Here is a 17,384-nt window from a genome sequence, read left to right as displayed (position 1 = left end):
TCAAACTACTGGGGCTTGAAGCAAAACACACTTTATTCTTACACTACAGTTAAAATACAGGCAAAGTATGAATAAAAAAAATTAGCTTAACTGTAACTCTATTGAAATACTTAACAAGATGTTAACTACTACAAATCAGCTATTTCAAGATAGCAAGGTCCCATAAACACACCCTTGAGCAAAGGCAAATTCAGTAAAATAGATTGTCTCACAGGCAATGTTTTCCAGTCCAGGAGGAAATAACATCAAGAGAAAAATCTGAGTGAGAGAGAGAAAGAACTCAAGCATGTCTCTGTAATAGGGAGAGATGTGTAGCATCTTACAAACCCCAACAGCTAGTGAAAGTTAAACTAAAATTTTGGTTCTGTGGGAATTTGACCCCAATCTTCATGCTGCATCGGCTCCAACTTTAAAACAAAATCCCAAGGCCTCATAAGCTGTTGGCTTTATTGGCTCAGAACAGACCACTCCGCACCTCTGTTTCAACCATACTTCATAAAAAAAAGGACAAAATATACTTCTTAAAGCCATAGCGTCATCACAATTGTTTTATTTAATAATTTACTTTAAAATTTGCGTTATGAAATCGATTCTACAGAGTGTGGACTGGAGGAACTGAACCTTCCTTTAATCAGCAGTGATCGTCTGTCTGTTTAATTGTGCACTGCTGCTAGTTGAAGGGTGTGGTGCTGGAAAAGCACACCGGGTTAGAAGCATCCGAGGAGCAGGAGAGTCGATGTTTTGGCATAAGCCCTTCATCAGGAACGTTTGCCTGAAACATCAACTCTCCTGCTCCTCAGATGCTGTGTGGCCTTCTGTGCTTTTATAGCTCCACACCTTTTGACTCTGATATATCCTCCAGCATCTGCAATCCTCACTTTGTCCACTGCTGCTAGTCCTCCTTTTCCTCCACCTTATGCTTACACAGCGCTTCCATAGATCTGGTACAAATGCCCACCTAATGCAGTCTGCTGTCAATTAGTGAACCTGTGTTGGAGATAAACATCATTGTTTTTAAGTAATTAATGGGCTATGACCTAATTGAGAGTTTTTCAGCTCAGCAAAGTTTTGAATCACATCTCTACACTTTCTCACAGGTAATGTGAGTGGTGCTAAATGTTTTAGCCATAATATATGAGTCAGTAGAAAGTGTGGTGCAGTGATAGTCAGCAAAAGTGAGGACTGCAGTTGCTGGAAACCAAAGTTTAGATCAGAGGGGTGCTGGAAAAGCACATCAGGTCAGGTAGCATCTGAGGAACAGGAAAATCGACGTTTCGGGCAAAAGCCCTTCATGCAGTGATAGTGTCCAGTGTCCCCATCTCTGACCATGGAGGTGTGTCATGATATGTCAGGACAGTTTGACTTTATGTATATTTATATATAGAAGTGAATCATCCAGTTGCATTTAAAAGTACATTTGACCTAACTGTTAAAAGTATTGATTACCCCTCAGCATTGCTTGGACATATTAACCCATTTAAATTGCAAATGATCTAGCAGATCAACATGTCCAATTAGCACTCAGTCATAATCATGATCTCTAACAAAGTTAGTCCCCATGTTGGGGTAATATAATGGAACATTCTGGAATGTATTCACTGTGGTTGAATAAAATTATCAAATATTTTCTTCAAAATTCTTGGACAGTATCTACAAAATCCTTTAGTAAGTTAAAAATGAATACCATCCTAACTTCAACACGACCAATGTTTGTCTAATTGGTTTCAGAGTATTGGGTGAGTTAATTCTTTTAAGAAGCAAGCACACAAAATAATTTAAAGATGCTGTCTTAATTACAGCATTTAGATTGAATCAGACCACAAGATATAGGAGGGAAATTCAGCCATTTGGCCCATCAAGTCATCTCTGCCATTTGATTATGGCTGATGTGTTTTTCATACCCATTCTCCTACCTTCTCCCTGCAACCCTTGACCTCCTTACCAATCAAGAACCTTTCCATTTCTGCCTTAAAGACACTCAGTGACTTGGCCTCCACAGTCTCCTGCGATAATTAACTCAACAGATTCTTCACCTTCTAGTTGAAGGAATTTCCCCTGAGCTAGTTCTACAGAGTTGTTCCTTCATTCTGAGGTCCTAGTCTCCTCAGGTCCAAGTCTTTTCCACGTCCACTCTATCTCAGCCCTTTAGTATTCTGTAAGTTTCATTTACGCCCTGCTTCAACGTCCTAAGCTCTATCGAGTACTGACACGATATGAGAAACCCTTCATTCTAAAATCTTTCTGGTAAACCTCCTGTAGACCCTTCCAAGGTCAGCACATCATCCCGAAAATATGGGGCCCAAAACTGTTCACAATATTCCAAAAGCAGTCTGACCAGAATCTTTCAAGCCTCAGTAATACAGCCCTTTCCTTGCATTCTAGTCCAGTCGAAGTGAATGCCTTCCTAACTGCCAACTGAATTTGCATGTTAACCTTAAGAGAATTTTGAACTAGGATTCCCAAGTCTCTTTGTGCTTCAGATTCCCAAAGCCTTTCCCCACTTATGGCTCTATTCTTCCAACCAAAGTGCATAAACTCACACGTTCCCACAATGTATTCCATCTTCCACCTTTGCCCATTCTCCTTCCCAAGTCCTTCTACAGCCTGCCCGTTTCCCCAATGCTACCTTTCCCTCCACCTATCTTTATGCCATCTGCAAACGTGGCCACAATGTGCCCAGTTCCTTCATCCAGGTCGCCCACACTGACCCCTGCAGAACTCCTCTAATTACCAGCTGTCATTCTCTAAAAGACCACTTTATCCCCACTCTTTGCCTTCTGCCAGTCAGCCAATCCTCTATCCCTGTCAGTATTTTGCTCCTAACATTGTGGGCTCTTATCTTATTGAGCAGGCTCCTGTTGTGGCACCTTGTCAAAGGCCTTTTGGAAATCTAAATAAACCACGTCCACTGACCCTCCTTTACCCTGTGTGCTTGTTACTTCTTCAAAGAACTCTAACAGATTTGTCAGGTATTACGTCCCCTTGATGAAGCCATGCTGACTCATCTCTACTTTACCATGTACTTCCAAGTACTCCGCGATCTCATCTTTAATAATGGATTCTCAAAACTTACCAATGGCTGAGGTCAGGCTAACCAGTCTTTAATTTCCTGTTTTTTTACTTCCCCCCCCCCCCCCCTCCTTAAATGGGGATGTGACATTAATTATTTTCCAGTCCTCTGGGACTCTCCCTGACTCCAGTGATTCCTGAAAGATAACCACCAATGCCTCCATAATCTCCTCAGCTATCTCCTTCAGAACTCTGGGGTATAGTCCATCTGCTCCAGGTGATTTATCCATCTTCAGACCTTTAAGCTTCCAAGCACCTTCTCCTTAGTGGTGGCCACTGCAATCACCTCTGCCCCCTGACTCTCTTGAAGTTCTGGTATGCTGCTGGTTTCTTCCACTGTGAAAATTGATGTAAAGTACCTATTCAGTTCCTCTGCCATTTCTTTGTTCCCATTACTACTTCCACAGCCTCATTTTCCAGTAATCCAATGTCCACTCTTGCCTCTCTCCTACCGTCTAGGTAACTCAAATATAACTCCTGAAATCTTCTTTTATATTACTAGCAAGCTTACCATCATATTTCATCCTCTGCCACTTTACTGCTTCTTCAGTTAGACCCTACTGGTTTTTAAAGGCTTCCCAATTCTCTGGGATCCCACTAACTTTCACCATGCTTTCGGTTTTTTCTTTTGTTTGCTGTCCCTGACTTCTCTTGTTATCCATGGTTCTTCATCATCCCCTTAATATGTTTCTTCTTCCTCGGGATGCATTTCTGCTCTGTTTCATGACTTTCCAGCAGAAACTCCAAACAGAAGCTCTTGCCTACTCTTGGCTATGTTTTTGGTGCTAGCATGGATGATAACAACTGGATCTTCCCCCCCTCTCTCCAATATCCTTTCAACCTGACTCAAGTTGTCCTTCATCTTGGCACCAGGAAGGCAACACAACATGTAGGAAACTCAATCCTGCTCACAAAGGATTCTAAGTCTGTCCCTAATTCTAGAACCAACTACCACTTTGACTTTTCTTTGTGCTTCCCTCTACTTGATTTGCTTCCTGGACCGTGGTGTAGTGATCAGCTTGTGACCTCATTATCTGTACACCGTCCACAAGGGACAAGACAGGAGCATGATGGAATACTCCTCACTTGCCTGGATGGGCGCAACACTCAAAAAGCTTGATACCATCCAGGACAAAGTAGGCCGCTTGATTGGCACCACATCCCAAAAACATCAACTCCCACCACCACCAACGCTCAGTAGCAGCGGTGTATACCTGATAAGATAACTGCTGCAATTCACCAAAGCTCATTCAACAGCACACTTCCAAACCCATTGCTTCTAACACCTTAAAGGACAAGGACAACTGATGCATGAGAACACCACCATCTTCAAGTGCCCCCCCCAAGCCATTCACCATCCTCACTTGGAACTATTTCATTGTACTGGGTCAAAATCTTGGAAGTCTCTCCCTAACAGCACTGTAGGTGTCCATCCATCCCAAGGACTGCAGCAGTTCAAGAAGGCAGCTCTCTACCACCTTCTCAAGCGCAAATTAGAAAAGGTAATAAATGGTGGCTGAACCAGAAATAACTATGAACAAGAAAAAGCAAATCATTGATATAATTTTTCGAGTGATGAAACTGGCTGTAACTGTATTATCATATCATTGAATGAAATGCAGAATTGTGAAAGGTTGGGATGAGTAATGTATAGGAGAAAGTGAGGTCTGCAGATGCTGGAGATCAGAGCTGAAATGTGTTGCTGGAACAGTGCAGCAGGTCAGGCAGCATCCGGGGAACAAGAGAATCAATGTTTCGGGCATAAGCCCTTCTTCAGGAATCATGAGTAATGTATACCAAATATTGAAGAAAGAACAAGAAAATGTTATAAGTCTGTTTCTCAAAGTCAAAGGCCTGAGTTATAAAGCAAAGCTGGAGAAATGTGCTGTTTCATTCCAGGAAGGAAATAGCTGAGAGGCACACATTGTTCGATATGACAATTAAGCAGATATGAAGAGTAAAACTGGAATATTGCCCTAAATAATCTAATGAAATTTAAACTATAAAATAAATATAAATTTTGGACTACCATCAGGACATTCTTCTTCAGTGTGGGTGAATGCAAATCGATTGCATTATTACGACAGTGTTTTCAATGGAAATGTGATGCAGAGAGAAGGAGGTTCTGCTGATAGTTCCAATACTTGTACTATTTGATGTGAATGGACTGGACCCGATCAGCCTGTATCTATGGGCTCTTTCTTCACTTGTTGTCGTAGTGCCCATCCACTCTGAGCCTTACCTGAATGCTCACAACATCCTGACTTCTACCAGCTCATATTAGCTCTATCTTGCTGTGCTATTTAACACAGACACAAAGCCAGGGAGCTTGTCAGCAGGCCTCAGTCAAGTCAAGGGTATAGGATTGTGGCCCAGAACTAGTCCCTAACACCAGTCTAGAGCCTACTCGAAATCAGGAGTCTCTCCACAAAATGGTGCAGAGCCAAAATATAGGCAGCACATCACCTGTATTGGCCGTTTCTGCCTTACTGTGGGGCTGTGTACCTCCTGGAATGAGAGAGAGAGGCCAGTATTACAGGAGATGAAAGTGGGTGGAACAGCTATTTAACAAAGGTAGAAAATGCTGGAGAAACTCTGGGCAGCAGAGTTAATGTTTCGAGTCCAGAGACCCTTCACCAGAGCTACCACATTTCTATCTCTCCTCAGGTCTAATGAAGGTTCATTGGTTGGAAACATTAGCTACTTCTCTCGACACAGCTGTGGCCTGACCTGTTGAGCGGTTCAAGTATTTTTGTTTTGACAGAGTCACAGGACTTGAAATGTTGCCTCTGTGTCTCGCTCCTCAGAGACTGCCAGACCTGCTGAGTTTTTCCAACACTTGCTGTTTCTTTTTCAGATTTCCAGCGTGCACAGTTCTTTGTTTTTATTATTATGGCACAGCTATGTATTGTTGGTTTTGTTGGGAGAGGTGGGTAGGTGGCACAGAGGGAACATGGTCTTGGTGGTGTTGGTGGCTGGGTGATAAAGAGTGAGTGTTGAGGATGTTGCAGGCAATAGTGAGGGCAGTAGAACTTAACCCTTGGTGGGCTCCAATGTTTGTTTATTTTTTCATATGCTACTGTACAGAACTGAACTGCTTCAGTGCCTGTGTATGTACTTAGTGATATTTTTATGAATAAAGTATATTTTTGAAATTAAAAATTTGTTAACTGAAGGATAGAGTGGGACCCATTAGGAACAAGCAAGGTAAAGTGCTCATTGAAGTGAAGAGAATGGCAGTGATACTAAATGTATACTTTGCTCTGTCTTTACGAAATTAGATGTTGACAATGGCCAAGGTGTAAATGTGGACATTGAAGAACTGAGCAGTTTGGTGAAGATAACGAAAAGGTGGTCTATCTCAACTTCTCCAGGTAGAGAACTGACCAGGGCCGGATGGGATGCTTTCCAGATTGCTGAGAGAGGTAAGGGAGCAAATCTTGGAGACATTGACAGAAATTTTCCAGGCCTCTCTGATCACAGGAATAGCCCTGGGGGTTGGAGGTTTGCAAATGTGACAGTGCTGTTTAAGAAAAGGGCAAAGTATAATCCAGGAAACTATAAACCTGTCAGCTTGACATCCACAGTGGGAAAACTGATGGAGCCATAATAGGGGAGAAGATAACTATGTTTGTTTGTTGTCACCATAGTCTTATCAGACCATAGGGATTGCTCTCTTATTATACACATGGGTTAATACGAGACAATCAACATAGCTTTGTCAAGGGTAGGTCACATCTGACAAATTTAATTAAATTATTTGATGAGGTGACACGGGCAGTGGATGAAGATAGTGCTGTGGATGTTGAATATCTGGACTTTCAGAAAGCATTTGACCCGGTACTGCATGGTAGTTTGAGCAAGTTAGAAATGTTTGGAATTGGCTGGCTCCTTGGCTTCATGGATTAGAAGTTGGCTAAAGGATAGGAAATGGAAGGTTGGTATTTCTCAGATTGGAGACACGTTGTAAGTGGTTTTCCTGAGAGAGCAGTGTGGGGACTCAAGCTTTTTCTGATTTATATAAACAATTTGGAGATGGATGTCGAGAGGCAAATCTCTAAATTGGCAGATGATACTAAGCTAGGGAGAATATTGAATTGTGAAGATGACGATGAGAGCTATTGGCAAGTTGGCTAAATGGGCAGACATCTGGCAGATGAACTTTAATGTAGAGAAATGTGAGGTAATGCATTTTGGTAAAAAGAATCACAGAAAGACATTGCAGGCTCGATGGTGCAACTTTGAAGGGAGTGTAGGAGTAGAAAGAGCTTGGGGCTCAAGTGCATTACTGTCTGAAGGCAGCCTGGCAAGTTGAAACAGTTGTTAAGAAGCCTTATAGGATCCTTGGGTTTATAAATAGGGGCATAGAGTATAAAAGCAAGGAAGTGATGCTACAGCTCTACACATCATTGGTCGCTCCAACATTTTGGAGTGTTGTGTTCAGATGTGGGCACCTTATTTAAAGGAGAGTGTTAAAGCCCTGGAGAGAGTGTGAAGGAGACTTACTGGAATGATACCAGGAATGAGAGAATTTCTATACAAGGAGATTTTTTTTAAAAAATGAGCTTATTCTCCTTGGAGCAGAGAAGATTAAGAGATGACTTTATTGAGGTGTTCAAAATTATGAACAGTTTTGACAGGGTAAGGAAGGATATTCTGTTTCCACTAGTTGGTATGTCAGGGGCCACAATTTCTAGATTGTCAGCGAGAGAGCTGAGTGGGATGAGGAGAAACATCTTTTCTCAGAGAGTTGTTAGGATTTGGAGAGCACCGCCTGGGAGAGTGTTGGGAGCAGTTTCCAAAGGAGGTTTCCAATGAGAGCTGGATATATATTCAAAAGGATTAAATTTAGAGAGCTATGGAGTTAGGGCTGGAGAGTGGGAGAATGGAGACATGATGGGTTGAATGGTCTCATTTCTGTCCAGTGAATTCAATGATTCTATTAATACACTGAGACTCCAGCTCCTGTATTGTATTTAAGGTTAGAAGTGTCACCATTGACCTCCACTTCAGGTAACAGACTAATGCCATTTACAAGTTTGCTGATGACACCACCATAGTCAGTTGAATCTCAGATGGCACCAAACAGACTACAGACAGGAGGTGGAAGACCTGGAAGAATGGTTCACTGAGAACAACCTAGCTCTCAATGCCAGCAAAACCAAGGAACTCATTATTGACTTTCGGCAGGATGTTACTCATGCCCCCCTACACATTAACAGCACAGTGGTGGAACGAGTGGAGAGTGTCAAGCTCCTGGGAGTGGTCATCCACAACACACTTTCTTAGACATTTCATGTGGACACATTGGTTACAAAGGCCCAACAATGTCTCTTCTTCCTCAGGCAGCTGAGGAAATTTGGAATGAAGGTGCCAACTTTGATAGGTGCGCCATCGAGAGCATTCTGTCTGAATGTATCACTACCTGGCATGGCAACTGTACCATTCAAGATCGGAGACAGTCACAGAGAGTGGTGAACTCAGCCTGGACAATTACAAAGGCCAACCTCCCATCTATTGATTCCACGTGCCAGGCCTGCTGTCAAGGAAAGGCTGCCAGCATTCTCAAAGATCCATCTCACCCTGGCAATGTTTTTCTACAACCTCTACCATCGGGAAGAAGGTACAGAAGCCTGAACACATGCACCAGCCAGTTTCAAAACAGTTTCTTCTCTTCTGTTAGAATACTGAATGAACTCACAAATTCTTAACATTCGCCTGTACCTGTGTTTTTGTTTTTGCCGCTGTTTACCTATTATTTACTTATCTATGCTACTTAACTCTGTGATCGGCCTGTATTGCTCGCAAGACAAAGCTTTTCACTGCGCCTCGGTACACATGACAATAAATTCAGTTCATTACAGTTTACTATCTGCTTTTTGTATTTTGATTTCACCGAAGCAAGTGATTTCTTGGCTGTCAGGTTCTGCCACTTCTTGTCTGCAGCTCCTTCCTCAAAAGTTCCACACCTTTGCGACCCATAATATCCTCGTGGCATTGTGCCCTGGTCAGTGTAAGAGTTCCCTCTTCACAGATGTACATCCAACCCAGGCAGCAATCGAACCAGTCACAGAGACCTCAGAACAATACAAATAGAGAAACAGATCATGTTTGGAAATTGTGGTTGCAGGTTATAACGAACTAAATGAACAAACGTTGAGAATATTAGGAAATTGCCGAAATTGTTACATGATATTTCCCCAGTTCTTGCAGCAGCAGTTCTATCAGAGAATCAGAAATCCCTCAGACCCTGCTGTAAGTCTGTAAAGAACAATAAAGGAATTCCACCTTTATCCCAATGCTTGGCAGTTGCAATTCCTACTTTTTATCATTATTTTTGTTTCTTTGAACTTAGATTCAATGTTCTGTCAAGTAGATAAGAAGATTCCCATGTCATGATACATTGAAGAGCAGTGCATATTGCGTTAACCAACATAGATCACCTGACTGATATTACTCAAAATAGATTAACCCATTGCTGCATTCACCAACAAACAGCAGGGGTTATTTCAAAAATAATCCTTGGCTGCATAATACTCATAAATATCTTGGGAATGTGAAATTCTGATGTATCTTAATTGGTTCAATTGAGGAAACTCTTTAGCATTCCATATTTAGATGTCAAAAGCCATGTTTTATTGCAAAACTCTAGAAGTTCTCCAATGGTTTGGGTGGATAAAGCCAGTCACTGCATCAACCCCTTTACCATAAACACGTGATGGAAACTAGTTTGTGAATGTCTGAATGGATCTTTGTCCAGCCTGTGCACTCTCCCTCTATGTGCAGCTTTTTCTCAACTACAGAGAAATAAGGGAAGAAAATAGACTCAGACATCCTCGGCCAAAACCTGACCAAAACGATAACGTTTAACTACAGATTTCTAATGGAGCGTCAACATTAACAAAAAGGAAGCAATGTCATAACAGGACCAGAGATGGATAAAATACATGGAAGGATGGACTAAGCCTCGAGTGTTATTGAACTCGATGTTCAATAGGCTGCAGCATTCCCAAGTGGAAAATGAAATGCTGTTCTTCGAGATTGCAGTGAGCTTCTTGATGTTGGTCGAGGAACACTCTGGTGTGTTGAAGTAACGGCCAACTGTTCAGGGTCATTTTTGCAGGCAGAACATAAGCGCCCTGCACAGCAGTTGCCCGACTACATTGCATTTCCCCAGCGTAGAGGAGAGCACGTTGTGAGCAACGAATACAGTAGACTAGATTGGATGAAATGCAGGTAAGTCACTGCTTCACCTGGAAGGTGTGTCTGGGGCTTTGGATACTGAGGAGGCAGGAAATAAGCAGACAGATGTTATATCTTTTGCAGTTTCATGGGGCTGTGGGGACTGGGGTGGGGGACATGGGGGGTGTTGGTGGTGAAGAACGAGTGGACCAGGTGTCTCAGAGGGAATGGTCCCTGCGGAAGGCGGACAAATGAGGGGAGGCAAATATGTGTCTAGTTGTGGCATCTGCTGGAGGTAGCAGAAATGGTAACTTATGATCTTTTGGATGTGCAGACTGTTGGGGTGGAAAATGAGGACTGGGGATCTTATTGCTGTTGTCAGAGGGAAGAGAAGGTGCAAAAGTGCAGGAGATGGGTCAAACATGACTAAGGGTCCTAACAGAGCATAGAACAGTCCAGCACAGGAACAAACCCTTTGGCCCATGATGTTGAGCCAAGCATGACACCAAATTAAACTAATCCCTTCTGCCTGCCTTTCGTCCATATCTGTCCATTGCTTGCATCTTCATGGGTTTATCTAAAAGTCCCTTAAACACATTTATAGTATTTGGCTCCATCACCATCCCTGACAGTGCATTCCAGACTCCTATCACTCTCTGTGTAAAAACTTACCCCTCACCTTTCCTTTGAACTTTCCCCCTCTCACTTTAAATGTATGTCCCCAAGTATTACACGTTTCAACTCTGGGAAAAGGATTCTGTCAAACCCCATTTAGGCATCTCATAATTTTACAGACTTCTATGAAGTCCCCCTCAGCCTCCACCACTCCAGAGAAAGCAACATGAGTCTTTCTAACTCTCCTTACAACTCATGCCCTCTAATCTGGGCATGATCCTGGTAACCCTCTTCTGCACCCTCTCCAAAGCCTCCACACCCTTCCTGTTATATGGTGACCAGAATTGAAGACAGTGCTGTAAGTGTGGCCTAACCAAAGTTTTATAAAACTACAGCATGGCATCCTTACTCTTGTACTCAATTCCCCTACTAATAAAAGCAAGCATGACATATACCTTCTTTACCACCCTATCTAATTCTATGGTGACTTTCAGAGAGCTATGGACTTGAATCCCAAAGTCTCTCTGTAATCAATATTGTTCCAAGTCCTGCCATTTTCTCCCAAAGGTTTGATCTCCCAAAGTGCAGTACCTCGTACTTACTGGGATTAAACTCCATCTGCCATTTCTCCATCCATATCTGCAACCAACCTATATCCAACTGTATTCTTTAACAGGAGAAAGTGAGGTCTGCAGATGCTGGAGATCAAAGTTGAAACTTCATTGCTGGAACAGCACAGCAGGTCAGGAATTCCATATCTGCAACCAACCTATATCCAACTGTATTCTTGAACAACCTACCACACTATCCACAACTCCACTGGTCATTGTATCATTTACTAACACACTCATCTACATTTTTATCAAGTCATTTATATAAATCACAAACAACAGAGGTCCCAGTACAGATCCCTGCAGAAAACCACTAGTCACAAACCTCCAGCCAGAAAAATAAACTTCCACCATTACTCTCTGTCTTCTTTGGGTAAGCCAATTCTGAATCCACACGGTCAAGTCACTGTGGATCCTGTGGATCTTAATCTTCTGGCTGAATCTACCATGGGGGAACCTTATCAAAAGCCTTACTAAAATCCATGTAAACAACATCCACTGCTCATTGATCACTTTGCCCCCTGTACCAGCTCCTTAACCATGTATTCATCTCTCTCATCTTTCTATTCTTTGCCTCACTAGCACCGCAGTAGGGTCTTGTAAACCACGGTAGCAGGCAATCTTCAGTTGAGGAAAAGGGTGGACATTTCTGAGGCCCACTATCCATGCCCATAGCCACTCTTTTTTAATATATACATTTGTAGGATGTGGGTGTCACTGGTTGGGCCAGCATTTATTGCCCATCCCTAGTTGCCCTTGAGAAGGTGGTAGTGAGCTGCCTTCTTGAACCATTGCAGTCCACCTTGTGCGGGTTGACCCACAATGCCCTTAGGGAGGGAATTCCAGGATTTTGACCAAGCGACAGTGAAGGAATAGCGATATATTTCCAAGTCAGGATGGTGAGTAGCTTAGAGGGGAACTTGAAGGAGGTGGTGTTCCTATATATCTGCTGCCCTTGTCCTGCCCGATGGAAGTGATCATGGGTTTCGACGGTCAAACATGTGCCGATGGAAAAGCACAGCTGGTGAGGCAGCATCCGAGGAGCAGGGGAATTGACGTTTTGAGCATAAGCCCTTCATCAGGAATGTAGGGGGAAGGAAACACAAGGGGGCTGAGAGATAATTGGAAGGGGGAATAGGGCTGGGGGCAAAGTAGGTGGGAATGCGATTGGTATATGAAGATTGGTGATGGTGAATTATTCAGTGATGGTAATACCAATGAATGTCAAGAGGTGGTGGTTAGATTGTCTCGTATTGGTGATGGTCATAGCCTGGCATTTGTGTGGAGCTAATGGTACTTGCTACTTGTCAGCCCAAGCCTGGGTATTGTCTAGGTCTTGTTGTATTTGAACATGGATTGCTTCAGTCTCTGGGGAGTCCTGTTATGATATGGTTTGCTTTAAACACAGCAAACTCATTTTTACTTACTCTCAGGGCTATGATGTATTACACAATTTGCTTTCAGCACAGACTGTGCATTCTCTGCTACTCTCAGCTCTCATTAGCACTTTTTCAGCTTCTCTTCTGTTCTGACCTGCCACCTACCATCTCCTCATTTACCTACGCCATTCACATGTCTGCCTGTCTCTCTCTCTCTATCTCTGTCTCTATCTATCTCTTTCTTTCTCTATCTCTCTCTCTCTCTCTCTCTCTCTGGGCCCTATCCATTCACCCATCTCCCATCCATGCCCCAACCACACTCCCCCCAACCCCATCTTCAGCACAAGTTCCACTTCTTCCCACCTTCTATGTGTTCTGGTGAAGAGTCACCGGAATCGAAACGTTAACTCTGCTTTCTTCCCACAGATGCTGCCAGACCAGCTGAGTTTCTCCAGCAATTACTGTTTTTGTTTCAGATCTCCAGCACCCACAGTTTTTTACTTTATTCTTTTTCAGTGTATTCGACCCAGAAGTATTCCTTTGGTTGTGATTGGGCTTTTAGTGCTCTCATTGCCTTACTTTAATAAACTGCTTGTTGACTTCAATCCTGGCTGTGAAAGGCTTTTACTCAGACTTGCAGAGTAGAATCTGATGTCATTTTGGCTTCAGGTTTTCAAGTTTGAGTGAAACTCACTGTGAGGCCAAATGGGTTTACTCGGTGTATCTTAACAGGACTATTACTTTAATTGTCATTGCCAAGCCAGTGGCAAATATCATGTTGTAGCTCCATTTAATCATGCACCTTTCCCAGAAAACTCACCAGATATCTGCCATGACAGCTTTCCTTGTGGCCATACCTTCTTCAAGAGCCCACTTGGAGAAGTGCTGGCATCTGGCATGTGCCCTGCTCATGAATGGTGATGGGACAGAGATGGCTGACAAAGGCATGTCACTACCAATGTGGAGGTCCTGACTGATAGGGCTGCATACAGGAAGGCTGCCTGCGTGATGAAAGGTTTTGACCTGAAGCGTCAACTCCCCTTTTCCTCTGATGCTTCTTGACCTGCTGTGCTTTTGTCAGCTCCAATCTTTATCAACTCTGTCTGTGTACAGACAGAGGAGGCTCTGGCATTGATTACCGCAGAGTTCTATGCTCACTCTAGCTTTCGGAGGGCTGGGCAGCAGTGCCAAAAGAAGGTTGGTTACTTTCTCTGGGCCGTCAGGGTAAATTCTGCCTGCTGTTACCTCACACTCACTCAGTCTCTGCTATTGCACTCATCCCCCATGAGGAGAGGACACTCACTCTGGATGGGGAGGACTTGGGTGGGTCCTGCATGGATGTAGAGGCATCCATGTCCCTCTGACAACTGAGTAAGTGCCACTTGTAATGGAACTGAATGCTGCATTGGCCATGTGTTGTAGTATATGCTACCAAAACAGATCATTGAGGGTTAATTGGACACAGCATTAAGCACTTGCTGGAAATTGGAAATGGGCATGCCAACAAGCTGTTTTGCAGCGGTTTCTGGACTTGCTTTTGACCACCGAGCACAGAAGAATACTTTGAAGAAATACTCAGAAGGAGCAGCACAGCAGATAACATCAAATCCAATATGCTATTAATATTGCACGCTATTCCCCATTAGATTGTGTTCACAATGAGAGCTGGGGAAATTAAGATCAGACTCCAACTGTTATGGGTCCCATATGGATGAGGGTTTGAGACTCACTTGTTTGAATATCTGTAAGTAGTTTCAGCTAATATTAGTTCCGACATATTAAAAGTAGCATACATTAATAATTAGTTTCAATCTATATGTATTAAGTAATTTAAGCTATTAAACTTGCTTTATAATGAAATGCAAGTGTCTTCCTGTACTTGTGTTGATCAGATCTAAAAGGACCGGTTCAGGCATTAACATTGTAGACAGGCAGTATGTTGCATCAGGCACTTTCGCAAACCAATGGCTGTGACACCTTCTCCCTTTTGTGTCTCACAGATGCAGGTGGTTTCCTGAGCACACCAACTGCTGGGTAAATACCTTCCACCGGCCTAGAGCTCCTCAATCTGGGAAGAAGAGAATGTTCAATGTGAGGAGGAAGCATCAGCAAGGCCGCTCAGAGGTCTCCCCACCTGCAACAAATCCGAAACACTCGATTGGCAAAGGGAGTGTGGGATGGCAGGTTGCCAATGACCAACTGTGGTGCTCCCTACCACCACACCCACTGATGGAAGGGTGCCCCCGTGGAGCTGGGAACAAGCCACTCCCCAAAGACTCTCAGGGATGCCCAAAATCTCAGACCTGCCCTGTTGTTTGTTGCAGATGTGCTGTGTTTGACACAAACGTTGCCACCATATGGTACAGGTGTAGCATGGTGTTGCACACTGCTGTACGAGAAGGTATTGGTGAGCACTGCTGCGTGGCACAACCATTGATTGTGTGACAATGCCACTTGGCATTGCCAGGCTTGCATGATGTAGACATGCAGTAAATACAGGTTTCATGAATTCTACGACCTAATGCCATTCAATCAATTTCAGATGCTCTCTGCGCAGGTTTCGAACATTTGCAAGGCTAGAATTCAGGCTCCTGACCAACTCTCCTTGTGTTTCTCTCTTCCTCTTTGCCTGAGCACCATCCACATTGAACTGTTTATGCTCACTGAGTGACATCATCACCAGGTTGCTGTAGGGTTGCGAAGACCTTACACACAGACAGAACTTCTCCCAGCTGAGACTGAGTTGTGTGCTCACTCAGGGAGTCTGGGTTTGCTCTGGTTACATGAATTTTCTTTTCAATGCATATTGTAGAGTCGGCAGAAACATCAACATCCTGTCCATCCCCCGGTTAACCAAAACTCTCTCACATTGGAACGATTTGCACATTTGACTGCATTATAGGCACTCCTACTTTGGCCATAGATCCTGTGATGACACTAAAAACTCATAGCTTCTGGGTCAGGGATAGGAATGCTACCTTCCATATATCCCACACACCTCCTTCCAGGGCCTGGTGGGGTACGCTGCATATATTACTTTATCTGAAATGTGTGGCTCTAAAACATCTATTCTAGTAGATGCTGTGTAATTTGCTGTTGTTTGTTAATTAACTTTTTTTTACTGAAACTTGGCCGAATGAAGCTGTTTTGTTTAGTACCTCTGATTGCTACCGGTGAATCAATTACCAGGAGTCAAAGCATTGGTTCAGCACATTAACCAGCTCAGTATTATCTTGGCATTAACCAAGCGGAGCAGGAATAATTTTTCTCACTACATTACAAGCAGAAGTTTTTCCCAGACACTGGGTGATGAAGGAAGAGAGCAGACATCTGACTGTCTGTGGTTGATGAACAGAGATACAAAACTAATGCAGTTAGTGACTAGCAACGGACAATGTTATTGTCGCCTTTACATGTCTCATTCAGAAGTACAGGGAATAATCAAGTGAGAAGAATATTAGAAAGGGAGAGGATTGATTAGATTACCTAAATGTGGAAACAGACTCTTTGGCCCAACCAGTCCACACCAACCTCTGAAGAGTAACCCACCCAGACCCATTTCCCTCTGACTAATGCAGCTGATGTTATGGGCAGTTTAGCATGGCCAATACACCTAACCTGCACATCTTTGCACTGTGGGAGGAAACCCACACAGACACAGGGAGAATGTGCAAACTCCACACAGACAGTTGCCCGAGGCTGGAATTGAACCTGGGATCCTGGTGCTGTGAGGCAGCAGTGCTAACCACTGAGTCACCGTGCCATGTCGCTTATGTTGCTTGAATGTTGCATCAACTTTGTTTTCACATTCTTAATCCCATTCATAAAGCCTCCAGGATCAAAGCTTATTATATTTTCCACATAAGCTACTGTCTTTTAATGTAATGATAACAGAGATCTTGCAAATCGGAAAGTAGTGTTTTTGTTGTATTTGCCATTGTTTAAAGGACAGCTGTGAAAAAGGTGAGTTATCTTTTTCAAGCAATTAGTTTAGAAGATGTCTAATTATTTATTTGCTCTCAATAACCATGGAAGGGAGCATTAACATGGAATTTCTGCTTCTGCAATGTAACTGATGTTGCAAGAATTGGGAGAATGAGATGTTAAGAATTCAAACAACTTCCCAATATTCTTAAGATTCATTGACTTGGTTCGTTATAACCTCCAACCACAATTTCCAAACATGTTCCATTTCGATTGCAACTTCTTTGTACTTTCCTGTGACTGTTAGTTTTTTGCAGGTTTCCTGTTGTGGGTAAAATTCCTTCAACTTTCTCCCGGCCAAATGATCAATGCAATGGTGAAAAATAGGGTGTGGGGGAGACTGGGAGTGATCATTATGTACCCTAATTGACAAAATTGGGCTCGTGGTAACCCAGGTTCTGAGTTGGGGCCTAAGTTTCTTACTATAATTGAAATGTATAATATATACACGAAAGTGAGGACTGCAGATGCTGGAGCTCAGAGTCAAGAGTGTGGTGCTGAGAGAGCACAGCAGGTCAGGCAGCATCTGAGGAGCAGGAGAATC

This window comes from Chiloscyllium plagiosum, chromosome 31 (assembly GCF_004010195.1).
Source record: "Chiloscyllium plagiosum isolate BGI_BamShark_2017 chromosome 31, ASM401019v2, whole genome shotgun sequence".
In the NCBI taxonomy this organism is placed as follows: Eukaryota; Metazoa; Chordata; class Chondrichthyes; order Orectolobiformes; family Hemiscylliidae; genus Chiloscyllium; species Chiloscyllium plagiosum.
The sequence above is the reverse complement of the archived record's forward strand: the minus strand, read 5'-3'. Positions refer to the sequence as shown.